The sequence below is a fragment of the Panthera uncia genome, chromosome D2 (assembly GCF_023721935.1).
Source record: "Panthera uncia isolate 11264 chromosome D2, Puncia_PCG_1.0, whole genome shotgun sequence".
Taxonomy (NCBI): domain Eukaryota; kingdom Metazoa; phylum Chordata; class Mammalia; order Carnivora; family Felidae; genus Panthera; species Panthera uncia.
The window spans coordinates 44,332,546-44,351,859 of NC_064818.1; the positions used below are offsets into that span (position 1 = coordinate 44,332,546).

The 19,314-nt window shown below is 45.5% G+C and overlaps 1 protein-coding gene and 1 long non-coding RNA gene across 3 annotated transcripts in view; one reads left to right on the forward strand and one right to left on the reverse strand.

Moving 5' to 3' along the window:
- Positions 1-284, reverse strand: part of PTPN20 (protein tyrosine phosphatase non-receptor type 20) — a 109,534-nt gene extending 109,250 nt beyond the window's left edge. Inside the window, exon 1 of one of the 2 annotated variants that reach the window (XM_049646304.1) lies at positions 241-284. The gene's annotated coding sequence lies outside the window, so the exon portion shown is untranslated. Of the gene's footprint in view, positions 1-69; positions 185-240 lie in introns of those variants that run through there. The other variant, XM_049646305.1, reaches the window with a different exon arrangement.
- Positions 285-387: 103 nt separating this feature from the next.
- Positions 388-16,025, forward strand: LOC125933339 (uncharacterized). Its single transcript, XR_007460928.1, has 4 exons — positions 388-863; positions 6,919-7,036; positions 11,098-11,337; positions 15,238-16,025. It is a non-coding gene; the product is annotated as an uncharacterized LOC125933339 (long non-coding RNA).
- The last annotated feature ends 3,289 nt before the right edge of the window (positions 16,026-19,314 follow it).

Here is a 19,314-nt window from a genome sequence, read left to right on the forward strand (position 1 = left end):
CCCCCCCCCCCCCCCCCCCCCCCCGCCTCCTTGGCTTCTCTTTGCCCAGGGCCTGCCCAAAACCAGCACCTGCAGGCCTCCTGGGGACTGGGGCCACAACACACTCCTTCTGCCCCTGGGCATCAAAGGCATCTTCCTCTCCGGGCCACCGAGTGAGCCCAAGTCGGCCCTCTCACGCTGCTGCGCAGCAGCCTCCCCCACCCTCCCCGCTGCCACTTGGCCCCAGCCACCATTCCTCACCTGGCCTGCCCCGCCCTGCCTGGCACCAACCGCCCCCTACCCGCCCCCAGCCCGCCTTGCCAGTTGGGTTCTCGCGGGAGCCCGCAGTCCCAATCCCAGCCACGCCTGCGAGCCTGCGCACTGGAGCCTCACCCTGCGCCACCGCCCTCTGCTGGCCTGGCTGGAGCCTGCAGTACCTCCCCTGCTGGCCTTTCAAGGCCATACAGCGCTCCCTGCGGACCCAGCTGACGCCTCCCTGCGGGTCGCTGGTCCACCACCCCGCTGTACATACCCCTTTCCTAAACTAAGCCCTGACGCCAGCAACTCTCTGAGCCATGCCCACATCTTGAACCACTGACTTTGTTCCCTAGGGATGGCCTCTTGGTTCATACGTACGTCTGACTGTCCCCCTCTACTGAGTCGCAGAGCGGCCAGAGTAGAAGTGGATTTGCAGTGTCAGAGCAGGACAGAGTATTTAGGAACGTTGGACAGGATAGACTACTGCAGAAGTCACTAACCCGTGCCGGAGTGCGAGGTCGGTTGGCTACAGGTCGGTTGAGAGTTTCTGTTCGGATCGTCGGTGCAGGGGCAATTCAGGATGTAAACATTGCCTCAATCCACGAAGCTGGAATCTTTTTATCTTGGTGAGTACATCTGTCTCCATTTGGTCCTGACCCGAGCCATTCTAGCAGATCCATTTCCCTTGAAGTCATGACAAGACCTGCCTGGCTCAGCCCACGGTCGTCAGTGTTGGTCCAAAGAAGACAGCCATATCTTTAAGCTGAAGGCGGACTCAGCAAAAACGGCCACCCTCTGTCCAGGCATGGAGGGGTCAGCTTCCTGCTCTAGGAGTCACTGACAATAGGTAGCTGCCTTCTCTCCATCAGAGTCCTGGTTTTCCCTTAGCAGCCAAGGCACCCTCCAGGCAAGCTGTACCAGTGTCAGGGTAAGATTCCTCTTAAAGACGGACCCCCTTGTCTGATGTATCTTTTGTTTTTCATAGTCTCTAATATCAGAAGTCTGCCGTGGTCACCATTTCACAAACATGAACAGCATGAATGAATTGAAATGTTATGTATACTGTTATATGTCCCTACATAGAAGGCTATCTTAGGGACACACAGAAGAAAGAATTCCCACCCACAGCGTCAGGAAATCCCCGAATGGAGACTAAATGAACACTTGGTCAAAGTGGATCCTGAGGTCTCTATCCACCAACCTTCCACTAAACCACACAATAATCTCAGAGGCCACCAACCCAGAAGGCTTTTCTTGGTTGCTTCTGTGGAAAATTGAAAGAATGATGTAGTATGTTACCAAACTTTCTGCCATGCTTTGGAGGCCTTTTCAAACTCTTGTGTCTAACCAGTCACCAGTAGTGCAAAGAGTCTTGCAGGCCTAGATTTCAATCCCTGCTCTGCTACTGAATAGCTGGTGACCTGGAGCAAGTTACTTCCTAATTTCTGCCTCAGTTTCTTTAAAAAAAAAAAAAAAAAGTCCAGGGGCACCTGGATGACTCAGTCGGTTAAGCACACTCTTGATTTCAGCTCAGGTCATGATCTCATGGTTCATGAGATTGAGTCCCAGCACAGAGCCTCCTTGGGATTCTCTCTCTCCCTCTCTTTCTGCCCCTCCCCCGCTCATGCTATCTCTCTCAAAATAAATAAACTTAAAAAGAGTCCATAAGGTTGTAAGTGCTTAATGAGACAAAGTACAGAAGCATCCAGCACTGTGTCTGGTGCTAAATCCTGTTTCCCTTTCCCAGAAGGATGGATTCACAGAGTTTGCTAGGGCTGTGGATCTTCCAGAGTTTCTGTGCTGACTGTTTCTATCTCTCATTGTCTGTTTCTCTCTAAGCAAAGGACCTGCTGCAGCCATGGTCTCTATCCTGTTGTGGGTAAGGCTGGATACCCTCCACAAATTAGACCAGGCATATTGATGTCGCGGTCATTCCAAAAGCAGGTCTAGGAGACTAGGTTGCTAATATTCCCTTTCCTTTGGGCTCCAGAACTCAACCTTACAGGACTCTTCACCACACAACCCTTGGTGCTTACTGCAGGCCTGGTCCCAATGTGGTCCTCCAGCCCAGTTCTGCCTCTCGTAGTCCATCCATCCAGGTTCCCTTTCCAGGCTAGCTATGGAGTCTCTTGGTTATCCCCTCTCTGCTCCCCCCCCCCCCCCCCCCCAGATACCACCTCCTCCTGTCCTGCTTTGCCTGGGGCTCACTACAGATCCCTGGGAAAGCTCAGATGGGGGAATAGCAGTGACCAGCACAAAGAGGTAACGCTGACTGTGTCATCTCACAGTCTGCACCCCCACCCCTGGTCTGGACATCCAGGCTCCCTCTTGGATGCACCTGAAGGCCAGCCAAAGACCTGCTCTCTGCTGAGGTGGGGCCCTTCTGCTTCTTTCAAGTACAAGAATTTACTGACAAAATGGCTCCTCATCCCAAGCCATGGGTCTCCAGACACAATCAGAGAGGACCCATGAGGGGCTTCCAGACTCCAGTAAGCAGCGTGCACCCAGGACCTCAGAACCCAAAGGCATGTTTTCACAGTCCGCAAGGTCCACGCTCAAGTCCCGAGTTTTCTAAACTTGGTTTGACCCAGGGAAGAGCACATAACTAAGAATAAGAAACACCGGCAGGAAAGAAAAGAATCTTTTCAGCAACACTACCCTTCCGTCGGATCCGTCACGGCCCAGGCCTCTGCTTGGCAGCCTGATTTATTTTTAGATGATGTTCTTCACACCCAGCGCCACCAAGTGTGAGTGGATGGGGATCGTGAGCTTGGAAGAAGCCATGGGGCCTTTCTGTGTGTTTCTTTCTCTCTGCTTAGCTTTGAGACACTTCACATAAAAGGCTCTATAAAAATAAATTGTGGAAAGTGCAACGCCAATAAAAAGCCCAGTGGGAGCCGAAAACTGTTTTATTTAAAGAGCAGAAGGACACACACTTACCTCGTTGTGAATTCCCCACCAGGTCCCTGAGCCTGGCACATGGTAGATGCCCAATAAATATTAATTGATTGACCATTAGCTGCTGCTCATCTGTTTTCAGAGTGTCAACCAGCCCATCGTTCCGCAGGCACACACCACACGGAGAGGGAAGGAACCCGGAGGCTTTGACAAGGAGAGTCGCTAAGTTGGCAGGCTCGCCTGTCACCAACTCTTGTACATAAATGCCCCGCCTTCCACTTCCAGCTCTACTTATTAACAGTAAAATCATGATGTGGCAGAAAGTGAACTGCAAACACTGACAGATTCTAACAGGGGAGCTGGATAGATGCCTTTCAACCCTCATGTATTACCGCTTGGTCTGTGCCAAGCCCTGGGCTCTACAGCAAGAATACAGATGTCATCAGCTGATTGCATCTTATTAGCTAGACAGAATAGGGGGCACACGGAAGACAACGTCTTTGTTTCCTTCCAGTGCCATTCAAGTTCGATATCCAGATGCATCTTTTTCCTGGGCCCTTGTATATCAAATCTTGGGCAGGCCCATAACTATGAGCACCCAGAACAGTCCCATTTCAGTGTAAGATTCCCTCTGTCTTCTGATCTGTTAAGCTCTCTGCCCTTGAGGCTGGGACTGCTTTGGGTTGGAAACGGGTATGGGAAATGGACATATCAGTTTCTCCTCCTCACTCAGCTTCACACCCACATCCTACTTTGTAGACCCAGTGCCTGATATCTCTGCAGCTGGAACGCAGCCCTGGGCCCTCTGGGCTCTGCAGGTATTTTGAGTCAGCTGTTTGTGCTGGGAGAGAATCTTGTGACTTCCCCAACAACTCCCCTGCAAGGTGTCTCCAGGCGCAACTCCATTGCCTGGGTGATGTTGTCTCTGGACAGCTGTTTACAATGCCCTCCCTCTGCTCCCCCACTCCAGAGTACCAATGAGTTTATGTAGTCTGTGCTATGAGTACAGGTGCCAGACAAATGGGTAAGTGGGGGCCAAAATGCCAACTTGGTTTTTGTCCCCCGATGAGGGGTTTGTCAAAGGGAGAAAAGGCCACCTTTGTATAATGTATCAGCCACAGAAGGGGGCTTTTTAGGATTCTCACTGACACACCCTCTGTGTGAGCGGAGGCTCTGACACTCCTCTCTCTCTCTCTCTCTCTCTCTCTCTCTCTCTCACTCTGGTTGGGTCATGCCTACTTATTTTACAAGAGCTGTAGGCTGTGCCCCACCTGTAGGGCCACTTGACTATAAGAAAAGCTTCCACGTCCTTACCCTACCAAGGGTATGACAATTTATTCCTGGGAAGTCCTTTTTCTCTTTGCTCCCCCACCAGGCTTATTTTTTCTGCCATCACCTCTCACCTTTACACGGCTCAGGCATGGATTAGACACGAAGACTTTTGTCCGGTACGTGCTGGATAGCTAGCTTGTGCGAGCACATTGTGAGTGTCCATGTTCATCGCTATCTTGAGAATGCAGAGATCCCATCCTCCTTGTATATTCCCATCAAGCAGAATATGCAGAAGAACATGTTGTTCAGCATTCAAGGTCAGGGGCTCTGGGGGTAATCAACCCGGAGCGTCTCCCTTGTAATGAAGAATGTCCAGACAGCAGACCTTCATCTCCTTGGAATGCTGGCCATGTAGGAAGGAGAGTCTACAGATAGTTGCTAGGCTAGTTACTACATTATAAAAGCTTGCTGCATGTAGATCCCAGCAATGGTTGCTTTGTCCAGTCAGCCACTTACGGACTCCTTGTATGTAAGTTGCAGGAGTAAACCGATGTCTTGACATCTGTGTCTGGGTCGTTTCTTTGGCCTCACTGGACCATCACCCACACTTGGCTTAGAGTCTGTTGAGATGCAGCTACACACCCGTGTGTCCCCACCACCACCACCACCTCCAACTTCAGGAGACACACATCAAGCCTTATAAATTATTCTCTTAAAGTTCTCTCATACGGGGAAAAGCACCACCCTCCCTCACAGGTATGGAAGGGAAAATACCATAGCATTCCAACATCTGTTTTCAGGGGAATTGTCCATTCCTGGCCTCCTTACCCTCTAAACCCTTATAGGCTATGGGTGGGTGATCACCAGTGCTGCTGGCTTGCCAGGGGAGGTGACTGGAGTAGTTCACCAAATGAAGAAGGGAGACCTCTGCATGGGACTGTCCCTCTGCTGCTGCTCCCTTTATATGTTAGCACCTCATAGCACTGTTAGCCTTAGGGTCTGTTCTACAGAAACTCTTGTAGGTAAAACCACACCATGGCATTACCTTGAGCCCTCAGTGATGGCGCCCTTTGCAATGGAATTCATGATGATCCCATCTTAATGAAAACATCCTTCTGGGGTACCTCAGATCCAGAGACATCTCAAATTCAGAATGTATAAAACCAAACTGATCACCAAATATGATACTCCTTGATCATCCCCATCCTAGTTGATGGGCCCACCATTCCTTCTGCTCTGGAATCAGCAGTGGTCTCCAAAGTGATCTGATTACTTTTTGTCTCTCCCTATACCAATCCTTCCTCCACCCCACAAACCAGACTAATCTTTCTGATGAGAGTTCTTATTATAACAAACACTGCTGAAAAGCCAAGCTTAGTTCATAATCTGTCCACACCCCATCCTCGGCTCCTCTCCTGCCTCTCAGCCCCCTGCTTACTCTGTCTTTATGCTGAATCATTCCCATGCTCTTCAAGGCTTATGCCTCTCCTCTTAGAGGAACATCTTGCTACCCCATTGCAGACCCTCCCCTCAGGTAGCATTAATATTTACTTCTGGGGAAAAAAAATCCCTTTTCTCTCTACATTACTTTTTTCTATACCATCATTCTAGCACTATTCCCATTGATAGTAACGTGTCTGTGTTTTATCTCCTTCACAAGACACAAGCCCCCAGCAAGTAACTGCCATCCATGGTCATCTCTACCCCCTGGGCCTTGCCCAGAGCCTGCTATATGGTAGGTACTCAGTGAATGTGTGTCAAATGGAAAATGGGGCAGAAACATGTAGAGCTGTTCCGATATTCTTCCTGATGATTTCTCTCTAGGATTGCTTGACTCTGAAGCTGAGTCACTTATTCGGCAGCCGAGATTTGTGTAGCTGAAGGATGAAATTGCAATTTATGAAAAAAAGATATATACTTGAAGTGTCGCAGCAATAGCATGATGTAGATGTACTGTGGGAGAGTCAGACACAGACTGGCGGCAGAAGCTGAGAGCTCTCACTCTTGGTCAGTGGATCTATGACTTAATGCAGAACCCGCGCTGCCAGTACGTGGAGCAGCCACAATATGGTTAAAGCAGAGTTGAGAAAACCATTGTTTTTAATTAAACTTTTTTATTTTGAGGTAATTATAGATTCACATGCAGTTATAAGAAACAATACAGATGATGCGCTGGACCTTTACCAGTTTGCTCTAAGGATAACAACTTTATTATTATACAACTAGTATAGTATCACAACCAGGATATTAACATTGATCTATCTCTCAATCAGATAGATTGAGTGTGTGTGTGTGTGTGTGTGTGTGTGTGTGTGTGCGTGTGTGTGTTCTGTTCTATCCAATTTTATCATATGGGTAGGTTTATATATCCAACACCACAGTTGAGATATAGAACCATTACCATCAGAGTCCCTCCTGCTGCCCTTTTATGACCACACTCACATACCTGCCCCCTCTTTCCCTGCTCCCTCCTTAACCTAAGGTAACCACAAATCTCTTCTCCATTTCTAGAACTTCGTCACTTCAAGAGTGTCATACAAATGGAATCATACTGCACACACTTTTGTGACTGGCTTCTTGGCGGAATTCTCCAGAGAACCATCCAAACATGCATAATTCACCCTTTGGGGTATGGATATACCATGGTTTGTTTAATGATTCGCCTGGTTGAAAAGCATCTGGATTATTTCCAGTTTGGGGCTATTATAAATCAAGCTTCTCTGAACATTAATATACAGATCTTTGTATGAAAATGTTTCCACTTCTCTGAGATAAATGCCTAATCTCAAGTTCTGAGTCTCATGGTAACTGCATACTTACTTTTTTATAAGAAACTGCCAAACTATTTTCCAGAGTGACTACACCATTTTACAGTCCCACTGGCAATGCATGAGTGGCCCAGGTTGTCCACATCTTCACCAGCATTTGGTGGTGTCACTATTTATTTACCATTCTGATATGTATATAGAGATACCTTATTGTGGTTTGATTTTTGCATTTCCCTAATAGCTAATAAGGTTGAACATCTTTTCCTGTGCTTGCTTGTCACCTGTATATAATCCTCAGGGAAATACCTGTTCATACCTTTGCCTATTTTCTAATTGGATTTTGGCTTTTTACTGTTGAGTTTTGAGAGTTCTCTGTATATTCTACATACTAGTCTTTGTTGGATATGTGGTTTGCAAATACTTTCCCCCACCTTTCTTTTTTTTTAGAGAGACAGAGAGAGTGCAAAAGAGAATGCACACATGAACAAGAAAGAGGATTGGGGGGGGGAGAGGGGGAGAGAGAGAGAGAAAGAGAGAGAGAGAGAGAGAGAGAGAGAGAGAGAGAGAATCTTAAGCAGATTCCATGCTCAGCATGGAGCCCAACACAGGGCTCTGTCCCACAACCCTGGGATCATAACCTAAGCCGAAATCAAGAGTCAAATGCTCAACCAACTGAGCCACCCAGACACTCCTGGTTTTTCACCCTTTTAATAGAATCTTTCACAGAGCAAAATACCAATTTATCCATTTTCGTTTTATGTGTCATGCTTTTGATGTCAAGTCTAAGAACTCCTTGCCTAGCCCTCAATCCCAAGGCTTTCTTGTTTTTGTTTGTTTTCTGAAAGTCCCATAGTTTTACATTTACATTTAAGTCTGTGATCCACTTTGGGTTCATTTTTGTACAAGTTGTGATATTTAGGTCAGTCCCCCCCCCTTTTTTTTTTTTTTTTGGTCTGTGGATGTCCAAATGTTTCAGCAATATTTATTGAAAGGCTACTTTCTCTCCATTAAATTTCTTCTGCACCTTTGTCAAAAACCAGTTGGAAATATATGTATGGGTTTATTTCTGGGTTCTTTATTCTATTCTATGGATCTGTATGTCTATCCCTCTGCCATACTACACTTAATGAAGGTAGCTATCTAGTAAGCCTTGATGTTGGACACAGCTATTCCTCCCACTTCATTCTACATGTTCAAGATTATTTTAGTTATTCTAGGGCCTGTGACTTTTCAGAACGTATTTTTTATTTATATAAATTATATTTAAAATACAAAATGCATAAAATAAATTTTAGAAGACACTTGTCTATATCTACGAAATAACTTGAAGGGAACTTGACAGGAATCCCATTACACCTCTAAATTAAACTTTGTCAGGGAGAATTCACATCTTTGCTAAGTGGACTTGGGAAGCCCGCCTTAGCTCTACAATTTAGTGGTGACCGTGTATATGTTTGGGCAACCTCATACACATGGCGTACTGGCACATAACAGAAGCTTAATAAATATTTATGGCAGAGAGGAAGGATGGGAGAGCCAAGCAAAATCTTGAAGAGTGTGCATCCATGCTTTCCAAATCTGGCCATATATACAATCCTCTGCTGAGCTTGATAAAAGGACAGTTCTCTGGTTTTTACCCCAACCCTGCTGGTTTAGAGTCTCCAGGGGTGAGGCCAGTGAAGCTGTATTTTTAACACCCTCTGTAGTTGACTTGACTTAGGTACAGCCAGATTTGAGGATGCGCAATGCAGAAGCCAGGCAGGGAAGCAGTTTGCGCTCAGTGGTCTGAGTCCCTTAGGACTGCACTGTCCTTTCCAACATTTGCCCTGAAACAAAGCAAGTAGCAGCTGCAGTCAAGTCCACCCAAGGCAAATTAACATGCTCTTCATGAGATATGGCTCAAATGGGTTAACAGCCCTGGGGGGAAGGGGGGTCCTTTCCCCTAAGGAGGAGGACTAGATTCATTTTGAACCTGTAGGCATCCATTTCTTTTCCAAAAAGGAAATAAGCAACCAGGGTTCAGCAGAGCACAAGCAGTTCCAAAATTGTAAATACTGTTATTTATTCACTTCATTGCATGCTTGATTAATTCCCTAAACTTGAGGTCTGTGAAACCGTGTAATAGTGCACCGAGGAAGCTGGCTCCAGCCCTGAGTGCATTTGAAACAAGACTGTTCAGATGCCCGGAATTTCTCTTTAATTAATAACAAAACAAGGCAATGGATCTATCAGACTTCTCTCATAAAGAAAACAAGAAATTAGGAATCAAAGCACATGGAGAAGAGTTAGTAAATTAAATTTTAGAACATAGGCTTTTCTAAACCTTTGTGTTTGTCTGTTGTCTCTCTTTTTTTTTTTTTTTTTTCTGGTCCAGTCTTTTTATTTTCAACTTAAAATTCGTTATACAAGTAATAAATACAGAAAAGTAAAGGTATTTTTTAACAAAATGTATTCTCTTAATCTATCATCCAACCCCTGGGTGATTTCTACTCCCTCACTATACTAGTCTGTGTGTATGTGCATATGCCTTTCTGTGGATGTCATCAGTACCCCATTTCAACTTGCAACTTGATGTTGTTATACCAAACACTGCTCTAAGCCGTGACTTTCCGTATTTGGTTTATTGTCCTCTTTGCTACATAATATCCCATTATGCTACCATCCCATAATTGTCTCACTTTTCTTTTTCACCATACTGTCTTTAATATCACCATATTTTATTCTATTCAATCTTTTCACCATGCTGACATAACTGTCTTTAACATTACTGTATTCTAAGGGATTTTCACCATTTTCAAGTTGTTTTCAGAGAGAGCACTCCAATGAACATCTTGAAATATGTGGGTATTTTTTTCTTATTCTGAATTATTCCTTTGGGATAAATTCTGAAGACTGGCACGGTGAGGTATTGGGCATAAGCATTTATATGGCTTTTGGCATTTCTGATTATACCAATTTCACCCAAATTTTGCCAAAATTGGATAGGATTTTTTTTAATTTTGCAAATGTGAACACAAACTAATCCATTGAGATTATTTTGATTAGACTATATATTTGTCAGGGTGCCTGGCTGGCACAGTCACTTAAGTGTCCAACGTCGGCTCAAGTCATGATCTCATGGTTCAGGGTTCAAGCCTCATGTCTGGGCTCTGTGTTGACAGCTCAGAGCCTGGAGCCCACTTCGGATTCTGTGTCTCCCTCTCTCTCTGCCCCTCCCCTGCTCACACTATGTCTCTCTCTCTCTCAAAAATAAACAAACGTTAAAAAGAACTTTTTTAAACAGAATATGTATTTGTCCACCATTTGCATTTTTATTGTGTACACCGGCTACTGAAATCCTTTATTAATCTATTATAAACTATAATGGGATTTCTAAATATTATAGGTATTAATCTTTATTCACAATTATGTAAGTGCTTCCCCATCCATTGCACCTATTTCTACATTAATTTTGTCATCGTTGCTGCACAGAAGTTTTTACGTTCTTTATACTGTCAACTCTTTAGTTCTTCCTTGTTATGCTTTTTTATTGCTGTAGGCCAGAAGAAGTGTGTTATTCCTGGGTAGATCTGGTGAGACTAGAATCTGCTTTCACCAGCTTTTCTCTGTGTTGCTTTTTTTTTTCCTAATCAAACGGTCTGTAATTGTAATAGATGAAGTGAGATTTGAATCAAATCCTCTTTTCCAGTTATGTGTGTGAAGGCGTCTTCCTTCCCCATGTTGAAATGTTGACTGCCACGTATCCCCTCTTGCGTCATGCTATGCGTGTTCCTTGGTGCACACTGTGTCCACCAGCTAATCCCACGTAATATTAGCTTCTTATTATGGCCGTGGCTATATATCATAATATCTGATAATGCCAGATCTACCACTTTGCTCTTTCTTTTTTATTACATGTTCCCATCTTATTTTTCCTCCATAGAATCTTTAGGATCAGGTCGTGGAGTTCAAAAGGAAAATGCTTTTAAAAGAATCTACAACCATATGGAGTTGCACAGGAGGAACACAGAAAGATGTCAAAACACATTACTCCCATGGCTTTTGAGCCGTCTCTCAGCAGATTCCCTTGAGGGAACTGACAGCACTTTGAAGGCCATGGAAACTCCTTCAACCAATGGAGAACTAAAGAGTGGAAACTGGAACACTGCATCTGTCCCAGAAGGTGTGTACCAGGGCAGCAGCGAGACCTCACCCTGGGCTGGCTTATCTTGACATAGGTGGTTGGTTCTCAAATCCTTTCACAAGGGGAAGCCCTTGTGAGCGCACTTGTGCACGCACGCACACACACACACACACCAAGCTTTATTGGACATAAACCCCAGAACCGAGGAGAGGTCATGACCACTATTCAAAATGAGTCTCAGAACTGACAGGCATGATCTTCTTGAAGTTAGTTCTCAACTGGGCCAGACCCTCCATTCCATGTTGCCTTCTCGGGGACCCACAGGCTTCTTTCCTGGTTGTAGAGCTTGTGCATACATTCTCCGGACCAAGGGCACCTGAGGCCTCTTCCATGTGATCACTGTCAAAAGGATGTGCATGCAGAAACCTTGGGTTCTGCCTTGGGTGACTGTCCAACTTTCTCTGTTCACCTAAAACAATAGGCAGCTTTTACTGGTTGGCCTCACCATTTGGCCCTAGCCTTTCCCAAAGAGAACAGTTTAATTGCCTTCTCGATCCCACCAGACAGCAGGGATTGTTTTAGCCTCCTAAGAGAGAAATATTTTGTGACAGAACTAGTAGGACTCATGACATCTGAGGCAAAGACATGTGTGTTACACAAGTGCATGTGGAACACACATTCTAGAGGAAATGTAAAAGTGCACCAAGAGTTCAATCAGACAGATGCAGCGTGAATCTGCCCCTTCTGGCTGTGTGATTTTGGGCAAATTAAATAAGCCTTCTAAGTGCCATTTATAAAAGAGGAATAAGAATATCTTTCAAAGTTGATATGAGGGCTAAATGAAATTATTTATTATCTCATTGTCTAAAAGGACCAAAGAAAATAATCTGTTATATGGTTTTAAAGAATGCATGACTCCATCCATAAGGAAAATCCTCTTTATACCCTCCCCACTTCCAGGATGAAAGAGAGAATATATACAACAGAGATCCTTAATCTTTAGGGGATTGTGGACCACTTAGAGAATTTAAAGAATGTTAAGAGTTGCTTTTTCAAACAAAAAAAAGAGCTGCTTTTTCCAAAAGAAGCATGCAAGTCAATATTCTAACTGTAGAGATGCACAGATGCCTTGAAGCTCATCTGTGGGCTGCTCCAAGGAGCCCAGGCTGAGAGCTCACTTAAGCACTTCCCTGCAGGCCTGCCTTCTATCAGCAGGGTGGGATAAGGGGCTAATGACAGCCTAGGCCTAATGACATCCCAAGCCACTGTCATAGCAGAGAGCTATTCAGTCTACCCAGATCCTGGCACCCTTGCCATGGACCAATACTTCTTCCCGCCCCTCAAGTTAGAGGGCAAGTCTGACAAAGTTGCCCAGTTCCTTTGTCTGCACAGAAAAAAAAAAAAAAAAAAAAAAAAAAAAAAAAAAACAGTATTGAATGGATTCCTAAGGTTGCACCATCTCACTGGAGAGATAGTCTCCTTTGTGATTTATGACTAAAATGCACTAACACTTCTTGAGTTCTTCCTCACCAGGCAGTGTGCTAAACCTTTGACACGCATTGTCCTCTCTTACAGAATGAGGTAGCTTTTGCTATCTCCATTTGGTAGTCAGCTGAGTCTTAGATGGTTTAAAAGTCGTTTGCTGCAGGTTACCCCCCTAGTAAGTGATGGAGGCAGGCTTGGAGCCTGAGCCCCTCCAACCAAAAAGCCCTATTGTCTCTTCTCTGCTACCTGCTCCAGTCTCCAGAGGAACAGCAGATTTCCTGGGACATTTCATAAGTACTGACACTTGGGGTCCTTACTTGTTTCCCTGTAGGTCCCAAAAGCATTGCTTACCCCATCCTCTCTTAGCTCCCCAGCCCTGAGGAGCCCACACTGGAAATATTTCCCTCCACATATAAGCCACACCCTGCCTGCTCCACTTGTATGAATCCATCATTGCATCATCCCCAAAGCCGTCAGTGTCCAACTTTCCCATGGATGGTAGGCACGGTCTTCAAAGCCCCCACGTGATCTCCTCTATGAACTTGTTGCTTCCTATTTCAGATAAGAACCAGTCCTTTTGGCATATTTAAATTTCAAATAGCCACCCACCTTATTAGCTTGCCTGCCATTGTCCTCTAAGAAATCCAGGTCAGTCATTTGTGGTGAATATGTAGCTATGACACAATGGGCTAAAAGTGAACAAGACTGTCTCAGGTACACCCAAATCTTCATGAGCTGATGCCTCGGTAAGTTTCAAGGTGCCTTGAAAATGTGTTTATATGAAAGTTTCTTGAGTATTTAGCATTTTTAAAATAATGGAACAATTCTCTGTCTCCCTCTCTCTGCCCCTCCTCTCTCTCTTTTTTTCTCTCTCTCTCTCTCACACACACACACACTCAAAAATGAATAAATGTTTAAAACATTTTTTTTAATTTTTTAATGTTTATTTATTTTTGTGAGACAGAGAGAGATAGAGCACGAGCAGGGGAGGAGAAAAGAGGGAGACACAGAATCTGAAGCAGGCTCCGGGCTCTGAGCTGTCAGCGCAGAGTCCAATGCAGGGCTCGAACTCACAACTCACTTCAGATCATAACCTGAGCTGAAGTGGGATGCTTAACCAACTGAGCCACCCAGGCACCCCTAAAAAATTCTTTTAAAGAAAAAGGGGCACCTGGGTGGCTCAGTCAGTTGAGCATCCCACTTTGGCTCAGGTCATGATCTCCGGGTTCATGAGTTCTAGCCCCATGTCAGGCTTTTTGCGGATAGCACAGAGTCTGCTTCTGATTCTCTGTCTATCTGTCTCTCTCTCTGCCCCCCCCCCACTATCTCTCTCTCTTCCTCTCTCTCTCTCTGTTTCTCAAAAATGAACAAACATTTAAAATAATTTTTAAATAAGTAAATAAATAAATAAATAAATAATAAAATACTGGAACAACATATGTTATAGGCACTTTACCAGAACGTTGGGTGGGTTTACCAACCTGTCAAGAGTTTAACCCGCTCTGCTCCTAGTCAGAGGATTTTTGTCATATTTACTCTTCCCTCGTCTTCATCGGTACAATCTGCCTCCAGCTCTCTGACCCAGTCCCAACTTCTGGTGGCATCCTGAGTTAACAGAATGACTTTCTCGATCAAAAAAGAGCTCGCTGTGAGCCACAGAGGCTGTTGAGAAGGACTGCACTACAGGGCACCGAGACACTTCTCTGAAATCTATGTAGCCCAAGGGTAGGCAAGAGCACACAAAAGAGGAATGAGCACTTAACAAGCAGCCCTCCCAAAAGAGACAGGGCACTGGGCCACATATAGATGGCAGCAGAGGAAGGCCCCGAACATGTGGTCCATGGAATAAAAGAGCTAGAATGATTTATGGCTGTCACTTACCCACTGTGTGACCTTGGGAAAGTCCCAAATGGGAATGACAGTGACCCTATCTTACAGGGTGTTGTCATGGAACATGGGCAGTGGTGAATGCCATGACGAGGTGTGACCCCCCCCCTCCGAGGGGATGCAAGGGGAACGAGGTGATGCCCATAGACCATCACCCAGCCAAAGTGGACTGAACACTGAGCCCAGCCTCAGTCCACCCAGAGTGACACCCACCTGAGGGTGCCATCTTCCGGGTCCACAGCCTCCTCCAGGTCTTCCCATTCACTGTCACTCTCACAAGCCTCTTCTGCAGGCAAAGACTCCGAGAGGGCACTCCAAGAACAGAACTGTGGCAAGGGAATGGTCCCTGAATCTGCCTCCAAACATTCTTCACAGAGTAGCTGGCCTTCCCATGCAGAGTTGATGGTAAGATAGGCTTCATTTTCCACAGTGGGAGAAGTGGCTTCAGGTAGATGGCACATGTCCCCTTCCTCATCATCCCTGTCCAATTCAGGACTAGAAAACAGAAACCCATGTGTCTTCCAGCATTGATAAGAAACTCCTCTCCCCATCTTGCCTTGCTTTCAGGATGATCATCACAGCACATCATAGGAGAGCCAGCCAGGGTCCAAACAGCTCCTGCCAGAGACTGTTCTGAACATTGGATAAGATATGGATGGCCCCTGTGCCTGAGGATCCCCTGATTTAATGGGAAGAGTGAGTGGTGAACAAATGTTACAATCCAGGGAGAAAGTGCTATAGGAGCGGCAGCACAGAGCATTATGGGAGCAAGGGGAGCTCCTTACGGAGGCCAGGAGACCATGGGGGACTTGCCAGAGGACATGGCATCAAAAGCAGAGCTATGCCTCAGTTCTGGGCCATGACTTCGGTTCTCGGGAAAGCTTATTAACTTCTCTGGGACCTCAGTTTTCCCATCTGAAAAGTGAGAAGGTCGAGAAATTTATAGGATTTCTGAGATGCTTAGAATACATAATTCTGGTACATCCATCCATGGCTCCTGGTGCAGGGTAAGTCCTCAGTAAATAGGAGGGGCTGTTATCGCTATGACTATGAATGCCGTTTCAACAGAGGGGTTAGAGGGAAAGGGCCAAAGCGGGAGGCTGGGAACAACTCAAGCAGGTGACCTTCAAAGCACTCTGTGCAAATATCGAGTCCTTTTCTGAGCGCTGAGAAAGTGCCTATTTGGAAAGGCAGCCAGCTGGAGTGACATTTACTCCCGGTGTGACACAGGAGGCAGATGAACGGTGAGTGGGGCGCATTGTCTGGCGGTGAAGACGCAGACACAACATGAAGAATAAGCCTTCCAGGGGCTGCCCAAAGGTCACCACACACGCCTTTTGATTAGAAAAAGCAGTCCACACAGACGGCAGAGCATTTTGTACAGTGCTTCAAACATGCAGAGAATGTGCTCAGAAAATATCTGTCGAAAGCCTGGTTAGAGAGGGTGAGTAGGAAAATCTAAAAAAAAATGCACAGGTTTAGCTTTTCACCAAACACGCAAATCCTCATTTATCAGCCTCTGTCCCCACACCCAAAGCAATGGGTTGGCTTTATTATGTGCCCGCTGTCCTCCCTTCCCTTTCTCGAAACGCCTCTTTCTTGTAAACTCAGCTCTGGTGCCCCTCAATAGCTACAGGCCCCCAGACCCCCAGAGAGCCTGTCCTCCTCCCTGGGAGAAGTGGCATGTCTGTCCCAACCTGAGTTTCACTGTCAAAAAGACGTTATTTCTGCTCAGGAGACCTACAGGTATATGTCAATGTGTGTTTCATGTAAATATATGCACATTCACATGCACAAAAAGGAGACTGTATGCTACCAGGAATAAAAGGAGAACACTCACTTTAAGAAAGTAATATTTAAAATCACTATGCACTTTGAGGAAAAATCAGTTTAAAACCTTAAAGCACTTGACCAAATTGTGTAGAAAATGCATTTTCTTGTAAACATGGAAGGGGACAATGTGGAAGTTTCATCAGAAAATGGGAAATCCAGCCTGCTGCTGAGGTCCAGCCCACACCACACCCCACCCTGTCCCGAGCAGGAACCTGCCCCCCTCCTCCCTCCAGGCAGAGGACAAGCAGGTGGCAACACGTGCCCACGGGCCACTGCAGTGCCTGATAGTTCACCCTTTACCGCCCGCCACCATCTTCCTCCAATCTTTCTAGTAAGCTCCTTGCAAGAGGTGAGGGGGTCAGAGTGTGTGGAGAGGGCGTGGTAGCCCCTAGGCCAAGTGGAAGCCTTGAATCTGCCATCCCCATTCATTCCTCTGAGTCCAGCATTTAAAGATAACCATTTGGCAGACAGCAAGGCCCTTCACCTGAGGCTCAACCAAAGAAGAGGTGATCTGTCCCCCTACCAAGGGAGCAAATAACATTGCGCCTTCCAAAGTGATGTTCCAGGGAGATGTGACTTGATGTGATTTTTGCCTTATGCCCTAACTTTAGAAATAAACCTTGCATAAGATGCAACTCTAGCCAAGTGCCAAGCCATCCTTCCAGCAGGCACACAGTTCTAACCTTCCTCCATGGAAATATACTGTACTGCTTTATTAACATGCTTTCTAAAGATCTACTGCGATATGGCAGTCTCCAGATATACAATTGTAAAAGAAAAGAGAAAGGAAGGAAGGAAAAGTAAAACCTCATCTTCTATGAGTACTCTGGGCTTGCTGGGGTGCCGGCAGCCACCTGGCTTTAAGAGTAGCCACCTGGTAGATGGTAAATTCTGGCAGTTTGCTGGGAATTTCAGTTGACAGGACCTGTTCTTTAGCTGGAAATAATTCAAGAAAGAGAAAGAAACTGACTTGTGTTAAGTTCCCGCTGCGAGCCAGGAGCCAGGCGCTGTGATAACACTCTGCCTGTGTTACTTCTTTTGACCCGCGAGGTGCCCTGTGGGGCTGTTGTGGTCTTTGTTTACATTTGAGAAACCTCAAGCTCGGAGAAGTCAACACTCCAGGCACACACAGTATGTGGTAGAGCTGAAGCCAAGGCTAGATAGTCAAGGAGTCCATGCTCTTTTTGTTCTAAACTGCAGAAAGAGCAGTTGCCTGGGACAGCCACCTCAGAACTGAGGTACAGACACTTCTAAAAGGCATCTGTGAAGAGCCACAACCCCACCAGGAACTGGTGGAATGTGTTCAGAGACGGCTGGGCATGTGTCGTGCTTCTCTTCCCATAGGAGACAGTCACTATATATGCATCTAGAGCAAGCTAGTGTCCCATTAGAGGAGAAGCTAACGTGGTTTGAGTCCTTCCTTCAGAGACAGAGAAAGGTCCCTGAATAGGGGGAAGAAAACATGGTAAAAGTGAAGTAAGGAAATGTGAGAAGACAGAGCATCGTCATTACCAGGACCATCACAGGAAAGGTCAAGTGCAAAGGGGAGGTGTTGACCATGGAGGGAGCCAGGACAGAGAAACAGTAAGACTGTCCTACTTGTGGCTCCCTGGACCACATCGGCCTGGACAACAAGCATGGGCAGCAACCACAACCAACTGAATATCAAAAGCGCTCCCAGAATGTTCTGGAAAAGCCCTCAGGATTCTTGTGTAACTCTAGGAGAGAAAAACCCCCTCCAAAGATGGAATATTTTGGACATCAGGTACACCCTTTCAAGTAGGAACACTAAGTCAAATTTAATTTGATTCAGAAAAATAATATAATGTGTTATTTCTTGCAAAAATAATGACAAAAAAGATAGGAGGACACAAGCATCTATGTATAAGTAGAAGACAGAAAAAGGCAGATTTCACTTTAACACAAGGAAGCACTTTCTGATCAACAACCACATGGTGATAAAACGGGCCACTTTAAGAGGTAGCAAGTTCTGGGGTGCCTGGGTGGCTCAGGTGGTTGAGTGTCCGACCAGCTTAGGTCATGATCTCACAGTTCATGGGTTTGAGCCCCGAATAGGGCTCTGTGCTGACAGCTCAGAGCCTGGAGCCTGCTTCGGATTCTTTGTCTCCTTCTCTCTCTACCCCTCCCCCACTCATGCTCTGTTTCTGTCCCTAAAAAATGAATAAACCTTAAAAAAAAAAAAGAGGTAGCAAGTTCTGCATCCCTGGAAGTATTCAAGCAAAGCAAGCCCCCTACTGCGGGGATATTACACAACAGATTTCACGACGGGATATGAGGTTGGATTAGATCATTTTTTATCGAACAACCCCCAGATTCTGTGACTCCATGAATGAAACAGTGACCAAACTAACAATTAGTAAAAACAAACAAGCCAATTATTAATAGCGGATAACTATATCAGATTACAAGCACATGGCAAGTTAAACCCCAGTATTGTACCTAAACCCACAGTCACCTTATAATCCAATGCTTGCCATTTCCATCCATCACCCTGAACTCTCTGGCAGTAAAACTTTTAAAAATCCAAAAGAGGAGCTTCATGCCTATAAGGAAGTACAGTTCCTTCTATATTTCCTATAAGATAACACTAATAGTTGTCCTTGGATAAACCTTTGTAGATTATTTCCTTTATCATGTGATCAAGTGTATCTATTACTGCCTAGAATGCAATTGTAAGAAGCTATAAATACACTTGTATTTATGCATTTTCAGACAATGAAAATGAATTCTACTGGTGAATCGTGCTTGCCCACTCTGTTCTACTTGGCACACTAGTTTTTGTTTGGCGGG